Here is a 13,383-nt window from a genome sequence, read left to right as displayed (position 1 = left end):
GTGTGGTTTGGTTGGGACCCGAGCGTATGGTTTGTCACATTCCATTCCAAATCGGCTCAACATCTTACCTGTCACGTTACTCATATTGAGAAGCAGCTTCATTTCACTCTTACGGCTGTCTATGCTTTCAATAAGGCCCATGAAAGAGTCCCTCTATGGAATAACTTACGACTGCAATCTCAGGATATCACTTCTCCTTGGGTGGTTAGTGGTGACTTCAATTGCGTCGCTGTAATGGAGGAAATGGCTGGTGGTAGAGAGCAATGGACCCCGGATATGCAACAGTTTAAAGATAGTATTTTACAAGCTGGCCTTGGCAATCTTCGTACTATAGGGCCTCTCCACACGTGGTCGAACAAACGCCCTAATAATTTGGTCCATAGGCGCCTTGACAGAATGCTTCGTAATGCAGCTTGGCTCCACGATTTTTCTGAAAGCTTGGTCCATGTTAAGATAAAGGGGATCATAGACCATGCTCCTTTATTGCTCCACATACCTATGTAGCTTGAAAAGATACGTAAGCCCTTCCAATTTTTTAATTTTATGAGAGATATAACAGGGTTCCAGGAGGCAGTGACGCGAGGATGGGCCTATATTTGCTTTGGGGACCCGATGAGCATTTTATGCCATAAATTAAAGGAGGTCAAGGTTAAATTAAAGTCTCTCAATAAACAACATGGTAATGTTCTCACCAATGTTTCTATCGCTCGTACTAATCTGCAAGAAATTCAGGAAGCCATTGACATGGACCCCTTGAATTCTGACTTGTGCAAGTCTGAGTCGGTGGCTGCAAAAAATCTCGATAAATGCATTGAAGAAGAAGAAAACCTCTTGCAACAATAAGCTAGAGTTGACTGGCTTCACTTGGGAGACAATAACTCGAAGTTCTTTTTTAACCAAACCAAGGGTCGATGGAATAGGAACAAAATTTTAGCCATAAAAAATAACAGTGGTGAAATTGTGTTTGGTCACCAAGCTGTTGCTAATGTGGCTGTAGAATTCTTTTCTAATTCTTTGGGGTCTCCTCCTCCTTATCAAGAAATTGATCTTAGATCTTTATAGTGTGCTCAAGTAACTGAAAATCAGGCGAGTCTTTTTTTGATGGGGATTACTCCAGAAATTATTCTCAGTACTCTCAAGACCATGAAGAAGAATAGTGCCCCGGGACCTGATGGTTTTAATGTGAAGTTTTTCCTATCCACTTGGGACATTGTTGGGGACGTTTTCTGCAAGGTTGTTAAACACTTCTTTGATTCGGGGCAAATTAACCCTGGAATTAACTCCACTACAATTACCCTGATTCCGAAAACTTTAACCCCAACTCACATGAAAGATTATAGGCCAATCTCCCTATGCTCTGTTGCCTACAAGTGTATTGCAAAAATTCTTGCGAATCGTATGAAACCTCTAATGTCAACATTGATCCACTCCTCTCAATCAGCTTTCATTCTTGGGAGAAGCATCTCGGATAAGATTTTATTGGCTCAAGAATTGTTTAGAGGCTATCAACGTCAATCAGGTGTGCCAAGATGTGCTTTAAAGATTGACCTTCACAAAGCCTTTGACTCGATTACCTAGGACTTTATCTTTGCTTCCTTGAACAAAATGCGGTTCCGTGACAAATTTGTGCAGTGGCTTAGGGCTTGTGTCACTACGCCCCGGTTCTCTGTGAAGATTAATAGTGCTTTGACAGGTTACTTTAGAGGAGCGAAGGGTCTTCGTCAAGGTGACCCTCTCTCCCCGTATTTATTCTCTATTGGCATGAATGTTTTGTCTTGTTTGCTCTCCAATAGCCCGAGTAACTTTCATCATCACTGGAAATGCAAGAGCCTCAAACTCAGCTACCTTTTCTATGTGGATGATGCTGCTTTTCTCTCGAAGGGACAAAGACTCGATTTATCATATTATGAGCAGCCTTGATGCTTTCTCCAAATTAAGCGATCTCAAGCCTAGCATACACAAAAGCACTGTTTTCTTGAGCAACTGCACCACTGAAGTTGTGCACTGGTTCGATCAACATTATAGGGTCCCGCATAGTTCTCTTCCGGTGAAATTCTTAGGCATCCCTCTCATTTCTTCCCAATTAAGTACTAATGATTGTATGCCTCTCATTGAGAAGTTGCTCTCCAAGATGGACAATTGGACGAATTTTTTGCTCTCCTTTGCTGGTAGAGCACTGCTCATCAAGGTAATCCTTAATTCTATTCAAGCGTTTTGGACAAACCATTTTTTGCTTCCTAAAGGAGTTTATAGGAACATCCGTAAGCTCCTAACGAGGTTTCTATGAAAAGGAGATACTAAGAAAAAAGGGGGAGCCAAGGTAAGTTGGCAAAAACTTTGTCTTCAAAATATGAAGGAGGGCTTGGCATTCGGGATCCGGAAGAGTGGAACCACTCTCAATTACTTTGCTATCTATGTAAGATTGTATCCCGTAAGGACTCTCTATGGGTGCAATGGGTGCTCTCCGCTCACCTCAAGCACTCTTCCATCTGGTTAGTGATCATGCCTACTGATTGCTCCTGGATCTGGCGCCAAATTCTTCAATTTCGTGATAATGCGAGACGGTTTATTTCTTATGACAGTGGTAATAGTGCTAACACTTTTCTTTGGATGGACCCTTGGTGGCAAAATGGATGCCTTGCAAATCATAGCAATGACAATGTTTGTTTACAAGCGAGATCCACTATGACTGTAAAGGTTTCTTCTATTATCAACTTGGGTACTTGGAGACTCCCACAGCTGAACTCAAGTCTTCACCATCTTAATCCAAAGTTAATTTCCTGGATACATACTTTTAATTTTCCAGCCATTGATTCCTCAAAATCTGATACACTAACTTGGTGTGATTTGGATTTAAAGAAAATTAAAACTTGGTTCATTTGGGACAAGACTCGGTATAGAGGTCAAGAATGCTCCCGGAGTCCTGGTGTTTGGCACAACTTGGTGGTTCCGCGTTATGCATTTTTGGAATGGTTAATCTGTCTAGGTCGTCTCCCAACTCAAGATAGACTAACCAGATTTGGTTTGAAAGTGGATAGCTTTTGTTGTCTATGTGTAGGTGGCCTCGAGTCCCATGATCATCCTTTCATTAGCTGCTCTTATAGTAGTTTTGTGTTGCAGTCCATTTTCAGCAAATTAAAGATGACTCTTGACAGTACCACCTGGGTGCAGCTCCTGGAATTTTGCCTTGCAGTGAAGCATAAATCGTTAAAATCCTTGACCCTCTTATGCCTTCAAATTTTTTGCTATCATACTTGGGAGGTTTGGCCCTAACAAACTCTTCCAGGGTATCCTAGTGGATGTTATGGCTCGCATTTCTTCATCTGTATGGTTTAAAAATTCAGATTGTATAGGGCTCATTGCAGATTGGTAGTCCTAGATTAGGTTCTTGCCTTGTGTTGTTTTGGCTTTCTATCCTCAATCTTTATTTAGATTGATTATAGATAGTGGTTTCTAGGGGCCTATCCTAGAACAAGGGTTAATCCGTGTCCTTTTTGTCTAAATATACTCAACTTAGCAAAAAAAAAATATGTACCTGTTTTTGACATCGGTTTTGGACTAATGTGAAAGATGACTTAATACATCATTTCTAACTATGTCAATTACCTTGTACAACAATGCTTCTGTAAATAGAAATGATGTATTAGGCATACTACGATATCTGCTAGTGTAAATAGAAATGATGTATTAGGCATACTACGATATCTGCTAGTGTGTGTGTGTGTTTATATATATATATATATTTGTACCAAAGATACCAAAAGCAAAAATGAAAAGAGGAACAAGCATAGTCAATCATATATAAATAACAATTTTATTATTTTTATCAAACTATACAAAGGATTCTGATATACAACATTGACGAAATAAAAAACATAATTCTCAAAACGACAATATTACAAGTCAAAATGAAATTCTCAAATGCTACAGATCAATATCTTTCTCTTGCAACCTTCTTCTTTCTTTTCATATGGATGCTGAATTGTTGGCCTTGCAGCATGATGTCACAGTACAAAGATAAATGCAATCACATCAAAAGTCTTGCAAGAAACTAGCTCCTTCGACCCCTCTACTTTGCATTATACATAAATTACTGCCTACTAGATAAATTATCTTGCAGTTTAGGGATTGTCTACTGCTCCCACAAATAACATGTAAATTATTTTACAATTTAGTTATGATATCATATTTGGCATAAAGGTTTGCATTTTTAGGAAAAATGTAATCATAATATGATTGTTCAGTTATATTAATGGCATTAAGATGAGATAATGGTTTAAAAGTCTGATAAATGGTATTTAAAACATACTACCATCAATATAGCTCTGACTCTTTCATTGAACAAAAAGTTACAATTATCGGAGTACAAATGCAGAACGTCACAACAATATAACTTACCCTTTTGTTCGTCTCAAAATGTCTACATCTAGCATTCGAAAGATTTCGCCATTTTTCCTGAATAACCAAAAGAAAATAGTTTTAAGATTCAAAATTAGAAGCGCTGGAAAACCGTAAAACTAAGAAATAAAAATACCTTGAGATCAATTGTTAAGCGATGGGAAGAAAGGAAAACAAGCATTCTTTTATCTCAGTCCATTTCCCAACTCCATGTCAAGAAACCCCATCAACTAGCTGCTTATAGTGAAAGGGCACTTTGACAAGTATAGTTGGGCAGAGTAGTCTAGTATTAGTATTACAGATATACAAATGGAAAACCTTATGAGGAGCTTAACGCATACTATGTACGCACGTACAAAAATCAAACCATGAGAACTCTTCCATAGTTGAAAGAAAAACAACCAAAATCCTATTCAATACTTAAGGGAGGTCCGATGCCGAGTCAACTTCAGTGCATTGATATAATATTTTGTATTACCATACTTCTCAAACTAATTTTAGTATTTTAGCTCGTACATATTTTATTAAATTCTATACTCTCATTATTTTTTTTTTATTTTTCTTTATTAAATGGTACCAAATATTCCTGTATAATTAACTTATGTCAAGTCGATTGTAGGGCTTCAAAAAGTTTAACTCTCTTATGTATAATAATAGTATATGATATCTTACAAGATTAAAACTTTATACAATCATCCTTTATTATGTAAAGCATAGAAAAATCCTAGTAAACTTCTCTTCATCTATAACATCAAAGACACTGAGGAGCAGTTTCTCATAAAGCTCAATTTAAGTCCCCCATGCAATGCTTGAAAACACAAGTTGAATGGCTATAGTTACCCTGGCCAAGAAAAGGAACAGTATAACACACTTTGTTGCATGGATATGACTAATTAAAGCTCAGACTATTCAGTAAATAATGTCTATTCTCTTTTTTTTTTAATACCAATCAATTTTGTATCAAGCAGTGCAAAATACTAGAATTAGAAATAATTAGCATCAGCCTGCGACCTTAGAGCAACCCCAGCGCTTCATACCTTTTTTCTAATATATTGACCCCACCTAAGCAAAATGGTTTCCGGACAAATCTTGGCTACGCGCCTCCAATGATAGGTCCATTTCACGGTTTTTTATGTAATAAAATATTTATATTATAGCAATATCAATGAGTAACTCTTTAAATTGAAAAAGCAAAAATAATGTCTACCGAATGACTTTGAATATATGATTATGATTGTTATTAAAATATATTAAAGTAAACAACTGGGACAGTCCCAGCATGGAGGGACTGCCCATTTCTCTCCTCTTTCATACAATGGTAGGGAAGGCCCAATTTTCATATTTAACCCACTTCACGTAATTCTAGATAGTAAATGACCCCGTGTTGTGGGTGCTCTTAAGCTCGAAGACAACAAAAAGATGAAAGTAACAGAACACTTAGGCAGAACTAGACACGTGGAGTCATAACTACAAATAGATATGAAGGCTAAGAACATTCAGATTTTTAAATTGGTAACTCATAAGCTATAACAGTAATGACAATTTGAAGATCTAACAGTCAACAACATACTAGTAACATCTGAGTAAAATAAGAAGCATATTGTAATAGCATGACTCCACCACACATACCTTAGATTCTTCGATCTTACCAATAGGATTTTCAATTCACTTGCCAAGCAAAAATTACAAATAAAGCCCTGCAAATAACAAAACACACAAGAATTACTTAACATATACAAATAAAAATAACATTAAAACCGAAGAATAACTTACTTTGTAGATGATCCAATATAAAGAAAAAGTTTTTTAAAAACAAATTTTTAATTTTGAAACAAAATTAAAAAATACTTACTAATTTGAGCGGATTCGAAGCAGATAACATCACAGTCGACCAATATAAAGTTTTCTCTACACCGAACTAACAAAAATCTAGAGTTTTACTAAAATAAAAAGATAGGGTTAAAGGTAATTAGGATTCAACATTGGAGTTCGAAAAGTAGAGTTTGAATTAAGAATCTGTAAACTACGGTTTGAATTAGAGTGCAAATTAAGGGCTTTGATAAAGTTTGAATTAGAGTTCTTGAATGAGAGTACTGAAAGGTGAGATTGTGAGAAGAGTGAGTTTGTGAGGAAAAAAAGGAAATTCCTTTGAGTTTGTACACAAGCGTGGGAAAAGAAAATGGGTTGGGTTAAATGTTTTTAACTAACTAAGGTGGAATGTTATTAAGCTCGGGGAATGTGTATACCGCATGTTTATTTTAATTTTTAAAAAGGCCTACAACCGATGTGTAAATATTATTTTAACATCGCTTTTGAAAACAGTGATGTTAAAAATCCTATAACATTGTTGCAACCAATATTAAATAAGTGATATTTGTTAACAGTTTTTTTGTAGTGAATTAAGAACACTGTTTTACATGCCACTATTAATTTAAGATCATGTTTGAAAGTGTAATGAGATATTAAAAATAATTTTTTTAAATAGATTTAGAACACTTTTTTACATGTCACTATTAATTTAGAATTATGATTGAAAGTGTGATGAGATATCTTTAGTGGTAAGAGATTATTGTATGTCATGCCGAATTTTTAAGAATAAATACTTAATCATGAGATCTGTAAGCCTAATTTTTTTGAAAAAAGATCAGGTTTAACACAGGTAAGCCTCTTGCATTATGTCAGTAAACATAAATTTTTAATTTATTTATACATGACTTAGTATACATTAGTTAGGTTTGCATATGTACACATAAATTTCAATTTACGTATTTAATAAATGTAGACCAAAAAACGTTATAAGAAGTGCAATTAAGTTGCTAAAAAAAACAAAACGCTGGCTGGGGTTCAAAAGTAATATGATACTCCTTCTGTTCCTTTAAACAATTCCTAAATGATATGTTGGTACTGTTCATAACATGAGACAAATTATTAATTTACATCTAATTTATAAGCCTAAATATAGTCATGAGTAATTTTGTTGGATTCGTGTTATGAGTATTTTAATAGGGTGAAATTTTTACATTTAATATTCATATGAAATTAAAGATATTAACGATCAAAAATGTGAATTGACAAACGTGTCAAGTACAAAGAGAAAACGTTTTTAGGGACGAAAGAGTACTTCATAGCTAGGCATACACAATTTAATATTAAGTGCACCGAGAATTATGTAAATTGCCAGGTAGGTACCGTGTTGGTTCCTTTTTGTACATGTATTTCCTCTCTGTATATATGGATTATACATGATATCAAATATGATATTTGATCTGTATACCAGTCTAACGGGATTACTAATTCGTACTCAATACCATATTTTGAACTAAATGACACCTAAGCTCGCTGCAAATAATGTAAATTGCCCGGCAAGTTCTGCGTTGGTTCCTTTCTGTGTATTAATTTCCTCTCTATATTAAGCTCGCTGCAAATAATGTAAATTGCCGGGCAGGTCCGCGTTGGTTCCTTTCTGCACATGTATTAATTTCCTCTCTATATATATGTGCGCGCTCAGTGTAAGTATTAATTTAAGTGCTTACTCTTACAACTCTACAGGTATAACTCTGGGTAAATTTGCTAACTAGCTCAGTGTAAGTATTAATGTAAGTATTGTACTGATCAAGAACTCGCTCTGGTTACTAATCATTAGTCTTCTCCTCATACTTTCTCTATCATCTGCAACTGCTGATAACGAATACTCCGCATGGCTAGGTATTTTTCCCTAGTTTTAATGGAAGTATACATGTATTATTTTGTGAATGTTTGGCACCTACTTTTTTATCCAGACAAAAGCCGGTCCTTACAATTATTAGATTTTGATTTTTTGATATTTAATTATCATCGAAATTTGCAGGTCCGAATGGTAGTGAAGATTACGAAAGTCCTCCACCACCTTTAAGTTCTATTCGCAGAAGTCGTTCGCCGCCGGCTGGGAATGGAAAGAAATAGAATTTTCCATATATAGGCCTAACTACTAGGCGAACATAAGTTCTTGTGGCAGAATAAAAGTAGTATTTTTCTGAGAATTCAAGTGATAGTCGTCTTCCACCTTGCTATGTACTCAAAAATGTTATATTTTATATTAATTCTCTTCAATATTATTTTTAGCACTATTCTTTCACCAATTTTACTGATTGAATAGCAAAAATGCATAACAGAAATTTATTAGAAAAACAATATTCTATACATTGATACCCCACCCCTATATTGGAGTTTCTTGACCACTGCATGATTAAAATACTTTTCGGGCTTTTGCATATCCATACTGTAACTATAATCCCATGATCATACGATCTAGGCCACCGCGTCATTCTTTTGTCAAGCATAATTAATGTAAACAAGAGGTGAAAACGCATGCATAATTTATTAACTGATAATAAAAAATAAAAAAATTAAAAATAATACAAAAATCTCTGCTTTTTGAATAAAAGTTGCACTTTTATAGAGAAAAGGCGATTGAATTCCTAACAATCAGTCCTACTGATATCTTGTTGTGACTGTTTGAGAAATATTAAAATAATTAATTTATGACTTATTCATAAGTGATTTATAAGTAATAAATTGATGGATACTTATAAATTAAATAAGTGTTTAGTTAAATGTAATTTTTTTTACTTAACTGGGCTAAAATAAATAAATTTTATTATAATTATTTTAATTCATAAATTTTAAATTAGAAAGACATGTAAAAACATAAATTTTAAATTAAAAATTAATAAGAAAGCGAAAAATCAAAATAAGTTTTTGTGCAGCCAACCTTATTCTTGATCCAAGAACGTTTGAGGTTCGAACGTGGCTATTATGCAAAAATATAAATAAGTTTTATGTTTTTCTTCCTCTTCTTATTTTTTATTTTTTACACTTTGATTGACCAGAAAAGCTTCTAACTTCGAGTCAACCATGATCTCAAAATTATACCTTAATCGATTTTATTTGATGATTTTTTATGCTAAATTTTATTTGGTGACTTTTATTAAGTGCCGGTTTGAAAAATTTTAAAGTAAATAATTTATAACTTAAACGAATAAATAACTTAAAAGTGATAAATATATAAATATATAAATACTTATAAGTTACACAAGTGTTTGGACAATTTGAAAAAAATGTTAGATTTTTTTTACTTAAATGAAATAAAATAAATAACTTTTAAAATGTAATTATCTGAATTCATGAATTTTAAATAAGACTAACATTTAAAAAAAAATTAGAATTAAAGTTAATAAAAAGGTGAAATATTAAAATAAGTTGAGAAAGGTATATCATCACTAATATTTTACTTATCTACTTTTTTTTGAAATATGAAAATAATTCAATAAATGAAAAGCCATACATCATCTACACATGTAATCCTCCAATTGTTGTTTTGAGCAATCAACCACAAATGTATCACCATAAAAACTTTTATCACTGAATCAACATCATGAAAATTCCGCAGATCTGTAATCTCGGGCATAATGAACTGCAAACAAATCAAATAAAACCTAACTCTCACAAGAGACAAACAAAACCCAAATAAATTGAAAAATTATTGAAGATTAACAAGAGATGAACTAAGAGATGAACTAACAATAATAAAAAGAAGAAGAGATCGGGGCTTTCCACCGGTGAAAGCCGATGGAAATCCCTTAGAGATGATAGGGAGGCTGCTTCAACCTTTAGAGAATTTTAGGGGTTTTTGTTAGGTGTTTTTACTTATCTACTTATAAGTTAAAAATTCAGCTCAAACGTTAGATCTACAAACACTCAATGATACATTATGAGGAGCTTATAAGCCCCCATACATGACTTATAAGGAGTATGCCTCAACAGGCCCTTAAATTAATATGACTTCATTTTTAACATCAATTTCTTTTAATACTACCCCTTACTCATTCTTTAAAATTTTGTATTATAATAATAATAAGGTTATATTTTCAAAAAAATTTAAGAGAAAATTAATTTTTTAATCACCCCACTTTTTATTCTTTAAAAACCTACCACCAAATTAAAATATTTTATTTTTTCACGTACTAAAGTTACATTTTTTTTCATTTTAAGCCATTATGTTAATTTTAAAAAACCTATCGAAGTCTTCTAAGTGTTCTTGAATATTATACTGAAATTTTAAGATAAATTTGGAATCCAAATTCAAAGTTTATGTAATGAAATCGATCGTTGTGAAATCTTCTATATGATTTCATCAACAAAGATTGATTTGAGTAATTTTGACATAACTTAGGATTTAAATTTAATTAATTGTTCACATATTTTTTTTTGATAAACAAAAGTGTTTTATTGATTACTCAACTCATAACAAAATATTACCAGCGTTAACAGGAACAGAACTCTTGGTGAAATTTCCATCTGAAAAAGAATGTGACTTCATTTTGAAGTTATGAATACATAGCTCGTTCGATTTTAAGATTTCATGTATTACTTCGTGATTTTGGCGTTATGATTTTGTGTTCGGCAGAAAAGTGGATGCCACTTGTGTTTTTCGTTTTTCGGCTGATTAAGATATTATTTGTCATACGATAATATCCAGTGCGCACCCGAAGGGTAGCGGCTGCGGGTTACCTACGATTAAAAAAAAAAAAGTTCACCCTTAATTATTCGAAAAAATATTTTAGGTGAATTTTCAAAATTTAAATTATCATATTTATTTCTTTTAAGTTAAAAATATGAAATTATTAAAATTTGAATAAAAAATATTTTAGGAAATTAAATCAATTTATTTTACATTTTTATCATAAATATCAAAAGTTATATTATACAATTACATAAATACCTCTATGCTCAAATTCAAATTTAAGGGTAACTGCATGAATTTGATGAAAATGTTAGCAAACTGAAGTTGATTACTCCATTTAAGAAGAGTTGTTTGAGAAGCTGAACTCTGCACTTGCATGTTATTTTGCCAAACTTATAAAATAAATTTCAATATATTCTTATATAAGTCTAAGAAAATCACAATCCCTGTACACGTCTAAGAGAGAAATTCTCTCCATCTACATCAATATTGCCCACTCAGGAGTCAGGACCATATTATGTACAGGACCATATTATGTACTTACAAAAGGTTATAAATGAAATATTGGAAAAATTGTGTACTTGCTAGCTGGGCTAGAAGAATTTCAGAAAATATCTAGCCCAAGTCAATCGAGTGAGAAGACTTTGGATAGAAACGCAAAATAATTTAGTTAAAACTTACTTTCTCTATCCCATTAAATTCTTTACCTCACTTTTTATCACGTTTTTCAATACTCATTTAAAGTATAACTCCATTATATTTTTAAAATTTTCTTTTCTGTATAAAAATTTTATGTTTAAACTTTTATTCGAAAAAAAAAATTAAAAAATATTACGAAATTATATTTTATAGAGGTCTCGAAATGCGTGCAAATAGTAACCGTAGTGAAATCAAGGGGACCGAGGGAGTACAAGACATTATTCTTTTATTTATATATATTACTCCCTCCGTCCCAACCATTTTTTTACACTTTTCTTTTTGGGATATTCCATCCAATTCTTTATATTTCAAAATAACAGATTTGCAATTTGCAGGGCGGAGTATTGCTTGGGTTACGGGAAGTGGTTCTTATATAGGTCCTGGTTCCGAACCGGTTGCAGAAAGCCCTGGTGGGCTCTGATTGCGGGCTTGTCTAAATATGATTTAATCATTATCGGATTAACTTTTTTTGCATTTCTAGAATTCGCATTAGATATATTTAATTTTCCAAGCAGAATTACAAGATTTCGTATACTTTCGCTTAAATAAATTTTGTCATTACGAAATAGAAAACTACTTCGCATGTAAATCTTAATTATGGATTAATAATATATATGCACTGTATAAGCTATTAAAATATATCATGTAATATTTTGAATAAAAACCGAATCGAGAACCCCCATTCAAGTTCAACAATTTTTAAATTTTAATTTATAGAAACAAAATTGAATTAAAAAACTTCGACCACTAATTCCAAGTCTAGGTCAAGGGACCTCTAAATCCAAGTTGGTTTCTTTTTTCCACATGTATTTTGATGGTAGAATTACCATTTTGAACAGGAAATGGGTACGGTGGGTGCATCTATTGTAATGATCAGCGTCTTCGTCTCCTGATGCTAAATATTCTGGGAAAGATATTATCATTCGAACCAATTCGTGGCACGTAGTTCTATTGTTTCTCGTAAATTTGTAACTAGTTCCATCGTGCACAATAATAACAAATCTTTCTATATATATGTTGCTAGTGTTAGGTTTTATGTGTTAAAATTCATTTTTTTTAATTTTCGTTAGTAAATTTATACTGCGTAGGTACTGCGCGGAGCATCTTTATTAACATTGATCGGACGATGTAGAGTTGCTAATTGCTACAAGCATGAGCAAGAAATTATTCTGTTTATTCACTATTTCGAGTTACATAGTTCTCATATAAAGTTGTATCCTGATTAATTTTTTTCACTTCCCCCCACCACCAGCTCTACTGGAATCACTTGGGTCAACCGCAGCAGTGATCCGCCCTACAAATTAGAGTGAGTTAATAATATAATATTGTAAGAAATTCAAAACTTAAAAATTTAAATTGACGAGTGTTTATGGACTCAAAGTTAGAATTAAAGATTAATCAAATTACTTTGGATTCCGTACACCAGCATGCGCCCTCCTGAATAGTAATTAGTATCAACCAGTGGAGATGATGAAATGTCACCATAAGTTGCTTGAAATGACAAAGAAAGCATGAAGAGAAGACCGATGACTGTCAATAGCACAGAGAAAGAGGCTGCCACTGAAGCCATCTTTTGATCTTATTACTTAGCAATTATCTATACAATCGTAGTACTGTTATACTACGATTATGATAGCATATTAATAACTTCGATCCTTGATGCATTCATATATATAGGCACACATGACTTCTAGTACATCCTTGATGCCACCTAGAGGAAGAAATTGCATCTTTTGTAATTTGGTGGAAATTGTCCTTGTAGCTAATAATAGTTGAATATTTCA

The 13,383-nt window shown here is 33.0% G+C and overlaps 2 long non-coding RNA genes across 2 annotated transcripts; one reads left to right on the top strand and one right to left on the bottom strand.

Annotated features, from left to right (window-relative positions):
- The first annotated feature begins 8,000 nt into the window (after positions 1-8,000).
- LOC141676478 (uncharacterized) lies at positions 8,001-8,498 on the top strand. The gene is made up of 2 exons (XR_012557033.1): positions 8,001-8,103; positions 8,246-8,498. It is a non-coding gene; the product is annotated as an uncharacterized LOC141676478 (long non-coding RNA).
- A 4,254-nt stretch (positions 8,499-12,752) lies between these two features.
- LOC141678513 (uncharacterized) lies at positions 12,753-13,344 on the bottom strand. The gene is made up of 2 exons (XR_012557776.1): positions 13,007-13,344; positions 12,753-12,893 (listed from the first exon to the last, which is right to left on the bottom strand). It is a non-coding gene; the product is annotated as an uncharacterized LOC141678513 (long non-coding RNA).
- Positions 13,345-13,383: the final 39 nt, after the last annotated feature.

This window comes from Apium graveolens, chromosome 8, assembly GCF_009905375.1.
Source record: "Apium graveolens cultivar Ventura chromosome 8, ASM990537v1, whole genome shotgun sequence".
In the NCBI taxonomy this organism is placed as follows: Eukaryota; Viridiplantae; Streptophyta; class Magnoliopsida; order Apiales; family Apiaceae; genus Apium; species Apium graveolens.
This window is presented reverse-complemented; position numbering and strand designations above follow the sequence as displayed.